This window comes from Perca flavescens, chromosome 11 (assembly GCF_004354835.1).
Source record: "Perca flavescens isolate YP-PL-M2 chromosome 11, PFLA_1.0, whole genome shotgun sequence".
NCBI classification, from domain to species: Eukaryota; Metazoa; Chordata; class Actinopteri; order Perciformes; family Percidae; genus Perca; species Perca flavescens.
In genome coordinates, this window is record NC_041341.1 from 2,198,230 (window position 1) to 2,213,068 (window position 14,839).

Sequence of the window (14,839 nt, forward strand, 5' to 3'; positions counted from 1 at the left end):
GATTGGAGAAATCTCTACCTGGCCTGCTGAAGTTGATGAGAACATTTGGTACCTTTTCAGGCTATAAAATAAACAATAGTAAATCATGTTTTTGACAGAAAATGAGAAGAATAGTCCCCCGATCCCTACACCATTTACTGTGTCAAATCACAGTTTTACTTATTTAGGTGTCAAAATTACCCCAACTATTGACAAAATGATTTCAGTTAATTATGACCCCCTTGTGGAAAACGTCACACAATTGCTAAATAGATGGACCAAATTACCTATATCCTTAAACGGTCGCATTAATATCCTAAAAATGTCAATTTTAAGTACATTTTTATACCTCTTCCAGTCAATTCCACTCTCTCCAGCTCCTTCATTTAAATTGCTTAACAAAACATTCTCAAACTTCATTTGGAATAACAGACGGCCTAGACTCAGACTTTCCTTGTTGTATTTACCATTTGACAGAGGTGGACTGCAATTTCTGAATTTCTTATGGTACTTTTGGGCAGCACAAATTAGGGCCAGTATGTTTTACTTTATCAATGAACACCCTCCAGCTTGGGTTGCAATGGAATCACATTCCTACAAAACATGTTTTTTAAATACCTCCAAATCAGAAATTATGTTCTATCTAAGCTGTGTAATAGCCTGGCACTCCCCCCTTGTCCATTTTAGAAGACACTACTTTAAAATACTTAAGAGCTAGGGGACAGGTGTCTGTGCTTTATTATCTGTTTGTTAGCGGATCTAATGAGTCTTCATATGATATATTGCAGGCCTGGAATATGGATTTAAATGAAAATGTATCAGAGAAAGAATGGTTAGAAGCCTGCTCTGGTAAAAACTCAATCAGTAAACACATATTATATACTATTGCAATATAAATGGTTGAGCAGATAGTACATTACTCCTATCAAGCTGCACCACTTTAGCCCAAATATTCCCGACACGTGCATTAAGTATAGCCATCAAAGGGGGTCGGTTTCATTGTATGTGGAGCTGTCCGCAGGTTGTACTCTTCTGGAAAAAGGTACTGAACATTCCTGGTCGTATTATTTCCTACTGATCCTAAGTTATGTATCCTAAATATTTACCCTGTCAATTTTGTGATAACTATTGATGAAAACCCTTTAATTAGTATGTGCCTTTTGGAGGTTAAAAGGTGCATTGCTAGGTCATGAAAAAAAACAGGGGTTAGGGTTAGCATTCCTGTTGCTGTGGGGAGGGGGGTTGGGGGTTGGATGCGCTATGTACAGTTAGTAAGTAAGTTACAAAAATAATTTTTATAAGATAATAATTGCACAAATTACGCATTAACAAATTTGTGAAGCTAACTATGAAAACACCAACTTTGCCATATCTTGACCAAAATAAATGCTATCAAGGGAAAACTTTGGATTCTTATTTGCCATGACCCTCTGGAGGTGCCCCACACATTTCACCAAAATTGCCCACTAGGAGGCGCTACAAGTACAAAAAGGTTATACAGTGGGGGAAATAAGTATTTGACCCCTTGCTGATTTTGCAGGTTTGCCCACTTACAAAGAATGCAAAAATCTACAATTTTAATCATATGTACATTCTAACAGTGAAAGACAGAATCCCAAAGAAAATTCCAGAAAATCACATCATATGAATTTATTAAAATTGATAACCATCTGATGAGGAAAAACAAGTATTTGACCCCCTGGACAAACACCATGTTAATATTTTGTAGAAAAGCCATTATTGGCCAGCACAGATGTCAAACGGTTTTTATAGTTGGTGACAAGGTTTGTGCACATTTCGGCAGGGATGTTGGCCCACCCTCCCCTGCAGACAGCCTCCAAATCATTCAGGTTCCGAGGTTGTCGCCTGGCAACTCAATTTTAAGCTCCCTCCAAAGATTTTCAATCGATTCAGGTCTGGAGACTGGCTAGGCCACTCCAGAACCTTGATGTGCTTCTTCTTCAGCCACTCTTTTGTTGCTTTGGCAGTGTGCTTAGGGTCGTTGTCGTGCTGAAACACCCATCCTCGACCCATCTTCAGCTCTCTCACTGAGGGAAGGAGATGTCGGTCCAGAATTCCACGATACATGGCCCCGTCCATCCTCCCTCAATACGATGGAGTTGTCCCGTCCCCTTGGCTGAAAAGCACCCCCAAAGCATGATGTTGCCACCACCATGCTTGACGGTGGGGATGGTGTTCTTTGGGTTGTACTCGGTGTTCTTTGCCCTCCAAACACGACGAGTTGAGTTGAGGCCAAAAGTTCTATTTTGGTCTCATCTGACCACATCACCTTCTTCCAGGCCTCTTCTGAGTCGTCCAGGTGGTGAATGGCGAACTTCATGCGGGCCTGTACATGTTTCTTCTTGAGCAGGGGGACCTTGCGTGCGCTGCAGGATTTCAATCCATGACGGCGTAGTGTGTTACCAACCGTTTCTTTTATAACTGTGGTCCCAGCTGCCTTCAGTTGATTCATCAGTTCCCCCTTGTGGTTTTGGGATGATTCCTCACCGTTCGCATGATCAGGGACACCCCACGAGGCAAGATCTTGTGTGGAGGCCCAGACCGAGGAGGTTGGCGATGGTGTGGTGCTTCTTCCATTTCCTGATAACTGCACCGACAGTTGATCTTTTCTCTCAAGTTGCTTTCCGATTCTCTTGTAGCCCATCCCAGCCTTGTGCAGATCAACAATCTTGTCCCTGATGTCCGTAGAAAGCTCTTTGGTCTTGCCCATGGTAGTGATGTTGGATGCTGGTTGTTTGGGTGTTCACAGGTGTCTTTTATACAGGTAACGAGGTGAGGCAGGTATATTTGATGTAGATAATTGGTTCGGATTGGGGCTGTGTCTTAAAGAAAGACTAACTGGCTTGTAGGAGCCAGAATACTTGCTGTTTGTCCAGGGGGTCAAATACTTGTTTTTCCTCATCAGATGGTTATCAATTTTAATAAATTCATATGATGTGATTTTCTGGAATTTTCTTTGGGATTCTGTCTTTCACTGTTAGAATGTACATATGATTAAAATTGTAGATTTTTGCATTCTTTGTAAGTGGGCAAACCTGCAAAATCAGCAAGGGGTCAAATACTTATTTCCCCCACTGTATCTCATGAACGGCTCATCTGATTTTTTTCAAAATTTGTTAAAAAGATGGAATATTTGAGGAATAAAATTCGGGATATTACAGGGAAAATAAACTCTTTAATAAACTTTTTTTTCACTCCTGAAGCCACCACTACAGTGGGTACTGATTGGTCAAAGTGGGTGTGGCCTATGGGACCCATATTTGGATTCACCAGTTTAAATGTACAGGGTAGATGTACAATGGGTCATGGACGTGACCTACCAAAAATTACATATATGGAATACTAGGTGGCGCTATAATGACATCAAACGTGTATTTGCCTGTAACTCCCACAATACTCATCGCACATCAGAAAACCTTACATTCCTGTGTTCCTTGAATCAAGCTGAATCACATGATAAAGGCTTCGGCCATTTCCGCAAAGAAGTTCATTTACAATATCGCAATGTTCAAAACCAACTTTTTCGAACTCGTCCTAGGCCGTGCAACCAATCTGCACGAAACCTGGTATGTAGTATCTCCAGATGGACCTGACTAAAATTTATGGAAAGAATTTTGCTCCGTGAAACTATTTACGACCAATCAAAATTTCGTGGCTAGCTATGAGAGAGTACACAAGGTACTTTCTATCACTCAAGAATGCAGGTTTTGATTGATGACCTCCAGGTCAAGAGGTCACGACCTGTCAAAAATGTGGTTGATGCCTTCCAGATGTGTGTGACTCGACTGTTCCGGAAGCTTCTAGAAGAAAGGCGTGTCCGTAAATGACGTGTTAAATGATGCAATGCGTGAGATACAGGAAGTAGAATGCTTCATTTAAATTATCCACTGGGTGAGATACAGGAAATACACGGATGCGTTTGAAATAAGCCACTGAGAGAAGAGGAGTGTAACGCGAAGTTCAAGCATAAAAAGGGTTTTTTTCTTCCCACTTGAAACAGAGAAAGAAAGCTTTTCATTCTATACACCATGAATGTAAGTTTGAGTAACACAGATGCGTTTGAAATGAGGGACTGAGTAAGAATTAAATCAAGTATCTTTACACTATTTGGACCAGTGAGCAGAACGTGTGTAAGGAAGGGTTGTAAAATAGGAATGTGTAAGGCTCCTTTTACAACAGGCCAAGGAAGTAGCGTTAATAAGCGTGAATGGGCCTCAAGCCCAAAGGTCAGTGCATCTCTGCAAACACACATACACACACACACACACACACACACACACAGAGACACAGACACACACAAACAGACACAAACAGCCACAGTTCATGTTGTCAGTACATGTTGATCGTATGTCTGTGCATGCTTAGCTCTAGTCCTCCTGCGTCCTCCGCTGCTCCGTACTCATCAAGCTGTGCCTGCTTCGTTCTGGCCCGGGGATCGGTGTTCACTCCCCTTTTCCCAACACTCCATTTTTTCCCGCGCCTCTTTTTTCCCATGTGAGAAGTAAAAAAAAAAAAAAAAAAAGACCAGCATTCCCTGTACCATAAATATGGTATTTTTCAACAGATCACACAAAATCACAAATGGCATTTGAACACATAACATTCATTGGGACTACTTTCTTTGAATTTTGAGTGATTTATTCAACTTAGTCACACTTTTTTTTGCTTACGTTCAAAATGACCACCATAGTAAAAAAAAAAAAAGAGTATAATATTAATCCATACACACACTCCTACAACTTTCTTGTGCTTGTGTGCCATTACACATGAAACACACGCACACAGACAGTTCCTGTTGTCAGTACATGTTGTCATGTTGCCGCTTGTGCATGTGATCCACTAATGTTCGCACACACATGCATATGAATTTTAATTTGTGAATACAAAACTTATTATGTATCATTTAAATGTAACCACATTGACTTAAAAGATTGTTTGTGTTTAATGTGGTGAAAGATGCAAACATTAAACATTTTTAAACCTTTTGTGATTGTGTTAAAAAACATAAAAGTGTGCTTGTAACACTTTTTGTATTGATACAGCTTTTAAAATTATATTTAAGTCTCCTTGATGTACACAGTAGTTGTAAGAAAAGATTCAACTTGCAACCTGACCCAAATATGTTTCTTTGTAAAACGCCAGCATTAAAAGTAAGTAGTTCTAACTTCTAACATTGTTTTAAATGTTGCCAAAATGTAAGTCTTACAGACAAGATATGATATGTTCAACATGAATTTGAATTTGTGAATACAAAATGTATTTTGTATCATTTTAATGTAACTAGCATAACCACATTCACTTAAAAGGTTGTTTGTGTTTAATGTGGTGAAAGATGCAAACATTAAACATGTTTAAACCTTATGTGATCAGTGTTAAAAAACAAAAAGTGTGCTTGTGTGTTTGTATTAATACAGCTTTTAAAATTATATTTCATTGTCCTCGATGTACACAGTAGTTGTAAGAAAAGATTAAACTTGCGACTTGACCCAAATATGTTTCTTTGTAAAATGCCAACGTTAAAAGTAAGTACCGGTAGTTCTAACTTGAAGTTATATGACTTCACCGGATGCATTTATTTTGTTTATTTATTTATGAGACAGTGAGTCGCAATTCAGAATTAACAATTTTTTTTTAAATGTAAGTCTTACAGACAAGATATGGTACGTTCAACATGAATTTGAATTTGTGAATACAAAATTTATTTTGTATCATTTTAATGTAACTAGCATAACCACATTCACTTAAAAGATTGTTTGTGATTAATGTGGTGAATGATGTCAATTTAAAAAAAGATAAGTACTTCCTTAAGTATTTACGACCGCAATAAAACTAAAAAGGAAATAAAAGAGAACAAGGTTGATATCTCATTGTTAGGATTGAAGAGGATACAGTAACCTTAGTAAATGTTTATGCTCCTTAACAAACTATTTTTCAATTAACTAATGGATGTAACTGCACTGGAAGCAGAGGGTGTCTGTTTATGTGTAGGTGATTTTAACATAGTATTGAATCACTACCTGGATACAATTAGTCTAAAGAAAAATAGAATTGAGGTAGGTGATGTCTCTGACCATAGTGCACTATATCTAACAGTTCAACTAGAAGGTAGGAGGCGGAATACGGGGTTAAATATAGGTTTATTAAATAACAAATCATTTTATCAACAGTGATCCAAAACTTTTAGTGCTAATACAACAATTAAAGAAACAGATTAATTATCTATTAGGACAAGATGTTGAGAAGAAAGCTCGTTTTTACAAACCAACATATTACGAATCATGCCCTAAGGCAGCTAAATTACTTGCTTACATAAACAAGAAGCGGACAGTACCATACATAAGATGTGGGACCCAGAAACATACCAACTAAAATATCATCCAGTAGAAATAGATGCCATTTTCCTAAACTACTACTACAAAAAAACTATATACCAAAACCTCCAGTACTAAAGTAGAAGCAATGGAACATTTTCTTAACGATCTGGATCTGCCTTGTATTGGCAAGAGACAAAATTATGGTATCATAGCAGATTTTTTCACTGGAAAAGATAAATAATGCCAAAAGTCAAGTAAAACTCCAGGTAGTGTTGGTTTTCCAGTGGTATAGAACCTTTAAAGAAGAGTTAGGTCCCCTCCTGCTGAAAGCATTTAATTGGATTAAAAGAGAAGGTAAACTCCCGTCATCATGGAAAGAGGCACTTATTACAGTACTCCCAAAGGAGTTGCAGTAACTATAGACCTATTTCAAATCTCAACGTGCATTATACACAGCGATTATTGCAAGAAGACCTTCTCCCTGAATTAATTGACGAAGACCAAACTGAGTTTGTTAAAAACCAGCAAACACATGACAATATCAGAAGGACGCTACATTTGATAGATAAAATAGAAAAGGAAAATAAAGCTGCGATACTACTAAGCTTTGACACCAAAAAGGTTTTTGATAGGTTTAATTGCCGTTACCTATATTGATAGGTTGGATATTTCAGCCTACATGTTTCAAGTGTATTTTATATCTTGTATGTAGGGTACTACACAAGAAGGTTAGTCTGGGGACAACTTTCACCCACAGGAATGTGTAGAATCTATTATGAGTTTGGGTACAACTTTCACACAGAGGAATTGGAGCCAGGAATGTGAGAATCTATTAGGAGCACGTGCCATAAAAGGTGTAGTTTAAGAGTAAACTGTTCCAACTGAAATAGATGTCTCATGCTGTGTAAGCACGAAAAGTGTTTAAAAGGTATTCACTATGATGTACATGTGGTTCATCCTTGGGCAGACGTGTCTGTATGCTCATGGTTGTTCCAGTGTCATGAAAGTTTGTTCACTGTTTGAATAAAGCTGCACTTGATTTGTAATCATCGGACTGGTCTTTATCTTTGAGGTCTCCCAACATCATTTCTGAATCATCACCCGATATCACTATATCTTCCAAATGGACACTGACCCCAAGCATACCTCCAAATTAGTTACAAAGTTATTTTAAGGACAATAAAGTAGTGATGGGCAACCAACTCTTTTACGAGAGTTTTTGTATGTGATATAGGCCTAATACTTTCCCCTTGGTAATGTAGCATATGAATTTCCATGAACACAATTGGAGCTGCTCCCCCCGCGACCCGACACCGGATAAGCGGACGAAGATGGATGGATGGATGGATGGATGGATTCTAAAATGCACGAGACATAAAGGCTTCTGCTATCGGTTGATAACTAAAACTTGCCGAGACACCCGTTTGATTACATGACTCATGCATTAAGCACCGTTACGGTCTTGTTCAGTAGTCTGGTGCACAGTCTGTTGGTGACAGCCTACCTATCACGTAACAAACATTTAACTTAACATAAATACTAAGATAACATGACGTGCATTTGTATGTGATATCCATCAATTATGTAATCTATTAACTTGTATGTACACAATCATCTAAGATGCACGAGAAATAAAGGCTTCTGCTATCGGTTGATAAGTCAAACTTGCCGAGAACCTTGACACCCGATTGAATATAGACTCATGCAGTACCCTCGGTTACGGTCCTTACGGTCTCGTTCATTAGCCTGGTGCACAGTCTCCTTGTGACAGCCTAGCCTAGCTACCACGTAGCAACATTCACTTCTCTTAACATTTAACTTAACATAACTACCAAAATAACATTCGTGTATTTGTATGTGATGTACTGTACTTCCCCATCGATAATGTGTGAATTGCCGTCAACACAATCCTCTAAGATGCACTAGAAACAAGGCTCGGTTAATAACTCAAACTTGCCAAGAAGGAGTCGAGCGGGCCGGCGGGTTGCACGGTTACATTAGAGTCGAGCGGGCCGGCAGGTTGCACGGTTACATTAGAGTCGAGCGGCCGGCCGGTTGCACGGTTACATTAGTGTTCTGTTCTGTATTGTTACTCGTTGTCTCCCTCTAGTGGTATACTAAAAGAAATTGCAGTCACGTTTGTTCTGCGGCTTCCTTTAATGATGTCATCAGGAAGCGCTCAGGAATGTCTCCAGACAGCATTGTCTTGTATTTGTGAATCAATCTAAGGCCATCTGCTCACGTTCAAGCTATAAACGAGCATCGTCGGTATGTAAATGTTCTTTAACATGTCATCTATCTATGCAGAGGAATATTTTCATGTAAGATGAGATGTAATGTTAAAATTGCTGTATAAATTTCCGGGTGTTCACTTATGCCGGTTGTGATATAAACAGAATAGTCTGAGTTAAGTTATGACTAAAAACCTTTAAATAGCCATTTTATTGTGTAAAATAACAAGTTATTTGTACGAGTATTGTTTAAAACATGTGAGCAGACTCAATGGGAGGATTTAGTACTCATTTATGTATTTCTTCATTTTCAGTTTTAACCTACCTTTGGTCATCATTAAAGAAGTAAACGATTCACCTTCGTCCAGTGTGGTGACTAGAGGAGGAGTTAAACTGTCTGTCAATTTACACAAAGGGTTGTAACAAGGACGGAACAATTAGAGTCGAGAGGGCCGGCAGGTTGCACGGTTACATTAGAGTCGAGAGGGCCGGCAGGTTGCACGGTTACATTAGAGTCGAGAGGGCCGGCAGGTTGCACGGTTACATTAGAGTCCAGAGGGCCGGCAGGTTGCACGGTTACATTAGAGTCGAGCTGCCGGCAGGTTGCACGGTTACATTAGAGTCGAGAGGGCCGGCCGGTTGCACGGTTACATTAGAGTCGAGAGGGCCGGCCGGTTGCACGGTTACATTAGAGTCCAAAGGGCCGGCCGGTTGTACGGTTACATTAGAGTCGAGAGGGCCGGCAGGTTGCACGGTTACATTAGAGTCCAGAGGGCCGGCAGGTTGCACGGTTACATTAGAGTCCAAAGGGCCGGCCGGTTGTACGGTTACATTAGAGTCGAGCGGGCCGGCCGGTTGCACGGTTACATTAGAGTCGAGAGGGCCGGCCGGTTGCACAGTTACATTAGACTCGAGAGGGCCGGCAGGTTGCACGGTTACATTAGAGTCGAGAGGGCCGGCAGGTTGCACGGTTACATTAGAGTCGAGAGGGCCGGCAGGTTGCATGGTTACATTAGAGTCGAGCTGCCGGCAGGTTGCACGGTTACATTAGAGTCGAGCGGCCGGCCGGTTGCACGGTTACAACGGTTACATTAGAGTCGAGAGGGCCGGCCGGTTGCACGGTTACATTAGAGTCGAGAGGGCCGGCAGGTTGCACGGTTACATTAGAGTTGAGAGGGCCGGCCGGTTGCACGGTTACATTAGAGTCGAGAGGGCCGGCAGGTTGCACGGTTACATTAGAGTCGAGAGGGCCGGCAGGTTGCACGGTTACATTAGAGTCGAGAGGGCCGGCAGGTTGCACGGTTACATTAGAGTCAAACGGCCGGCCGGTTACACAGTTACATTAGAGTCGAGCGGCCGGCCGGTTGCACGGTTACATTAGAGTCCAGAGGGCCGGCAGGTTGCACGGTTACATTAGAGTCCAGAGGGCCGGCCGGTTCCACGGTTACATTAGAGTCAAGCGGCCGGCCGGTTGCACGGTTACAACGGTTACATTAGAGTCGAGAGGGCCGGCAGGTTGCACGGTTACATAAGAGTCGAGCGGCCCGCCGGTTTCACAGTTACATTAGAGTCGAGCGGCCGGCCGGTTGCACGGTTACATTAGAGTCGAGAGGGCCGGCAGGTTGCACGGTTACATTAGACTCGAGAGGGCCGGCAGGTTGCACGGTTACATTAGAGTCGAGAGGGCAGGTTGCACGGTTACATTAGAGTCGAGAGGGCCGGCAGGTTGCACGGTTACATTAGAGTCCAGAGGGCCGGCAGGTTGCACGGTTACATTAGAGTCAAACGGCCGGCCGGTTACACAGTTACATTAGAGTCGAGCGGCCGGCCGGTTGCACGGTTACATTAGAGTCCAGAGGGCCGGCAGGTTGCACGGTTACATTAGAGTCCAGAGGGCCGGCCGGTTGCACGGTTACATTAGAGTCAAGCGGCCGGCCGGTTGCACGGTTACAACGGTTACATTAGAGTCGAGAGGGCCGGCAGGTTGCACGGTTACATAAGAGTCGAGCGGGCCGGCAGGTTGCACGGTTACATTAGAGTCGAGAGGGCCGGCAGGTTGCACGGTTACATTAGAGTCGAGAGGGCCGGCAGGTTGCACGGTTACATTAGAGTCGAGAGGGCCGGCTGGTTGCACGGTTACATTAGAGTCGAGAGGGCAGGTTGCACGGTTACATTAGAGTCGAGAGGGCCGGCAAGTTGCACGGTTACATTCGGTCTCGTTCAGCAGCCTGGCACGTGGTCTAGGCATTATTAGCTCATTTCCTGATTGATTCTTGCACCACCATTCCAGTCCAGCGGAGGCGCTAATGAGCTAGATTACAACACACACAGTAGCAGAAGAATACCAGCTACACAACGGCACGAATGAGGTAAAAAAAAAAAAAAAAAAAAAACAGGAGTGAGTCTGTTCATTGACGTATGGCACTCGATTCTCCTGGCTCAGTGACACGAGTCGGGTTAATTAACCGGCTCTTCGGTCAGTTCGTCAACACTACAACAAAGTCAAGGTATTGGAGTGGCCATCACAAAGCCCTGATCTCAATCCCATAGAACATTTGTGGGCGCCACTGAAAAGGCGAGTGTGAGCAAGAAGGCCTACAAACCTGACCCAGTTACACCAGTTCTGTCAAGAGGAGTGGGCCAAAATTCCAGCAAACTATTGTAGAAAGCTTAATTATTTTGGCAAATAATTAGCACATACAAATTAGACCCACCGTTTTCCTAGTCTTTGTGTCTGACGACTTTAGGTCTATAGAGGGTCCGTGGCAGGGGCAGAGACTGTTGGTCAGCATACCCAAATATCAATCTTTTTCTTATGTTTTCAAAAGAACTCCTTATTTTGTCTCTTCTGATGACATAGTCAATGGTATCAAACTGTTTCTTCAAAATCTCCCAGTTACACCATTGTATAAAGAAGACGTTTTTAAACCATTTGTTGTATTCCTCGTTAGAAACAGGGTATGGTTTTAACTTCCATTCTTCAGGACCACGGGCTGCAACTAACTTCTCCCTTTCGCTGCATACGGTAAGGAAAATAAAATCCTCTGTAGGTCTAGTGAAACGGTCTGCTTCCATACGATAGATACTGGAGCCATTGCTACTGTCCCATTGATACACATACACCAAAGTGTATCCATTGACACCAAGATATTCTAGATCAGATGTACACGATTCAGTCATGCTTGTAGGAAAGATCTCTGGACGGAATCTCTTCTTTCTGGGAGCCTGGGGTTAGTGTACAGACCAAATGTAGTGGGTCCTACTCTCACCTTCTTCAACATCAGATGATCGTGATTGTTGTCCAAATGTGTGGATAGAGATGGCTGAAAAACGATTCCTCTTGTTTTCACCAAAAGAATTAAAAAAGAAAATCCACAGCTGGTTTTGTTGAAGGGTGAGAAAAAAACGAGCTAGCTAACAGACTAGTTAAAAACTGCAGGTAAAAAGTCAGCAGCCAGCATGAAACCAAGACTTTTAAATCCTACAAGCCACACCCTGCATGACAATTTAACACCTTTACAAATGTAAATACAGCATCACTACTAACGTCAGGAGAGGTAACCCCACCCTACGCAGTATGGCCGCGACGTCATCACGACTGCGAGATGCGCTCCCAGGTTCGGCCGCTAGAGCGCACACATCTTTGACTTCTCACTGGTTCGCTTATTTGAATTGAAAACGCAATTTCCGGTAGAGTGTTGCTGTGGGCATGGGAAAAAAAGAGGCGAGAGTGAACACCGATCCCCGGGCGAGAACGAAGCAGGCACAGCCTGATGAGTACGGAGCAGCGGAGGACGCAGGAGGACTAGAGCTAAGCATGCACAGACATACGATCAACATGTACTGACAACATGAACTGTGGCTCTTTGTGTCTGTTTGTGTGTGTCTGTGTCTCTGTCTGTCTGTCTGTGTGTGTGTGTGTGTGTGTGTGTGTGTGTGTGTGTGTGTGTGTGTGTGTGTGTGTGTGTGTGTGTGTGTGTGTGTGTGTGTGTGTGTGTGTGTGTGTGTGTGTGTGTTTGTTTGCAGAGATGCACTGACCTTTGGGCTTGAGGCCCATTCACGCTTATTAACGCTACTTCCTTGGCCTGTTGTAAAAGGAGCCTTACACATTCCTATTTTACAACCCTTCCTTACACACGTTCTGCTCACTGGTCCAAATAGTGTAAAGATACTTGATTTAATTCTTACTCAGTCCCTCATTTCAAACGCATCTGTGTTACTCAAACTTACATGCATGGTGTATACAATGAAAAGCTTTCTTTCTCTGTTTCAAGTGGGAAGAAAAAAAACCCTTTTTATGCTTGAACTTCGCGTTACACTCCTCTTCTCTCAGTGGCTCATTCAAACGCATCCGTGTATTTCCTGTATCTCGCCCATTGGATAATTTAAATGAAGCATCTTTCTACTTCCTGTATCTCACGCATTGCATCATTTAACACGTCATTAACGGACACGCCTTTCTTCTAGAAGCTTCCGGAACAGTCGAGTCACACACATCTGGAAGGCATCATTTTTGACAGGTCGTGACCTCTTGACCTGGAGGTCATCAATCAAAACCTGCATTCTTGAGTGACAGAAAGTACCTTCTGTACTCTCTGCTATGAAACACAAACCTTAGCATAAATTAGGCCAAATTAAGAGGTGTCAAAACAAAAGTTGGTATTATTGTTCGACATCCCACTCTGAGGCTCTGTACCAAATTTGGTGAGGATGGGCTATTAGGGGCAGTGTTGGGAGTAACGTGTTACAAAAGTAACGTAATTACAGTAATGTATTCCTTTTTGCTGTAACGCAGTAATATAACGCATTACTAATTAAATTTCGGTAATATTATTACCCGTTACAATCTCAGTAACGAGAGTTACAATGCATTTTAACGCAACATTTTTTAAGAATTCCCCAACACCGCGAAGCATTTGTTCACAGGAAAAAAAAGACGTGAGTATTATTTCATAACATCTGTGTCCCAACAGGTGACGGTACTTCAGCTCGGACAGCTGTGTGTCCGAGCCGCTGACAGATTTAAACATGACGGGAATTAGTTTATCAGCCGTGGAGAGTAACTCTGTAGTGGAATGGCTTGGTGACCAAAAACGCTTGTCTTTTACTGTGACCATTTACTGTTCAATATGTTTCTGTCATGAACGGTAATAATTATTACAGATGCAGTTTTACAAACAAGAAAGTGAGCAACTTAGCTTGATGGACATGTTGCATCCATAGGTTGCATCCATAGACAGTATTTGTTGCATCAACAACATGCATAACAGTTACATCCATTGACATATATACAGGTTACGTCTCAGTAAGCTAGCAAGAGTACACAAGGTACACAACAGACAACTTCCGTGTAGGCTACTTCAAAATAAAAGCACTTCCTGTGACGGTTCGCAGTAAAACTAAATTACTGTTGAACAAATAAGGTTGTGGACCTTTTCACATATCAGCTGTAAATCAAGTACTGTAAATAATGTAACTAGTGAGTTTTAATCACACTATAATTGGCAATTCCCTTTAGACTGTTTTAAACTAAACAACATGGATTTCTTATTCAAGTGCTTTAAACAAACATTTTACAAGATTGCCATACTTCAACTGTAACGTACTTTTAATTGAGTATTTTAATTTTCTCCTACTTGCCTATTGTACGTTTTACTTATCTATTTTTTATAGCTTTAGATACTTTGCATATTCATATTAATTATACAAAATATTATGAATAATCTGTGATGTATTAAAGTGGATAAAGATGAGACTTTATTGATCCAGTGGTTAAAGTCAAACATCCGCTGTTATTTTGGTGAAAGTAACTCAAAAGTAACGCAAAAGTAGTGTAACGCATTACAATTCAGAGACAGTAATATTGTAATATAACTAATTACTCTCAAATGACAGTAACTAGTAATCTATAATGGATTACATTTTGGAAGTAACTTGCCCAACACTGTTAGGGGGTGCTATAATGAACATAGATGCATTTTGGCAAATAATGCATTTAAATTGGAAATTTGCAATGGCAATATCTCTGCCGCAGTAAATGCTATCATCACGAAACGTACAATTATTGTTCGACATGCCGCTCTGCTGCCCTATACCAAATTTGGGGATGATCGGCCTTTAGGGGGCGCTATAATTGAGGTAGAAGCGCTGTAGTCAAAGACAAGTTTTGACCCTACTAAAATAATCGATAGCTGGAGCACTAATTTAATCTATTGATCAGTGTTTTTATTTGTATATTGGATTAGTATTTCAACCTTGTTTTTATTGTAATTATTTAAGAAAAGCAATAACATA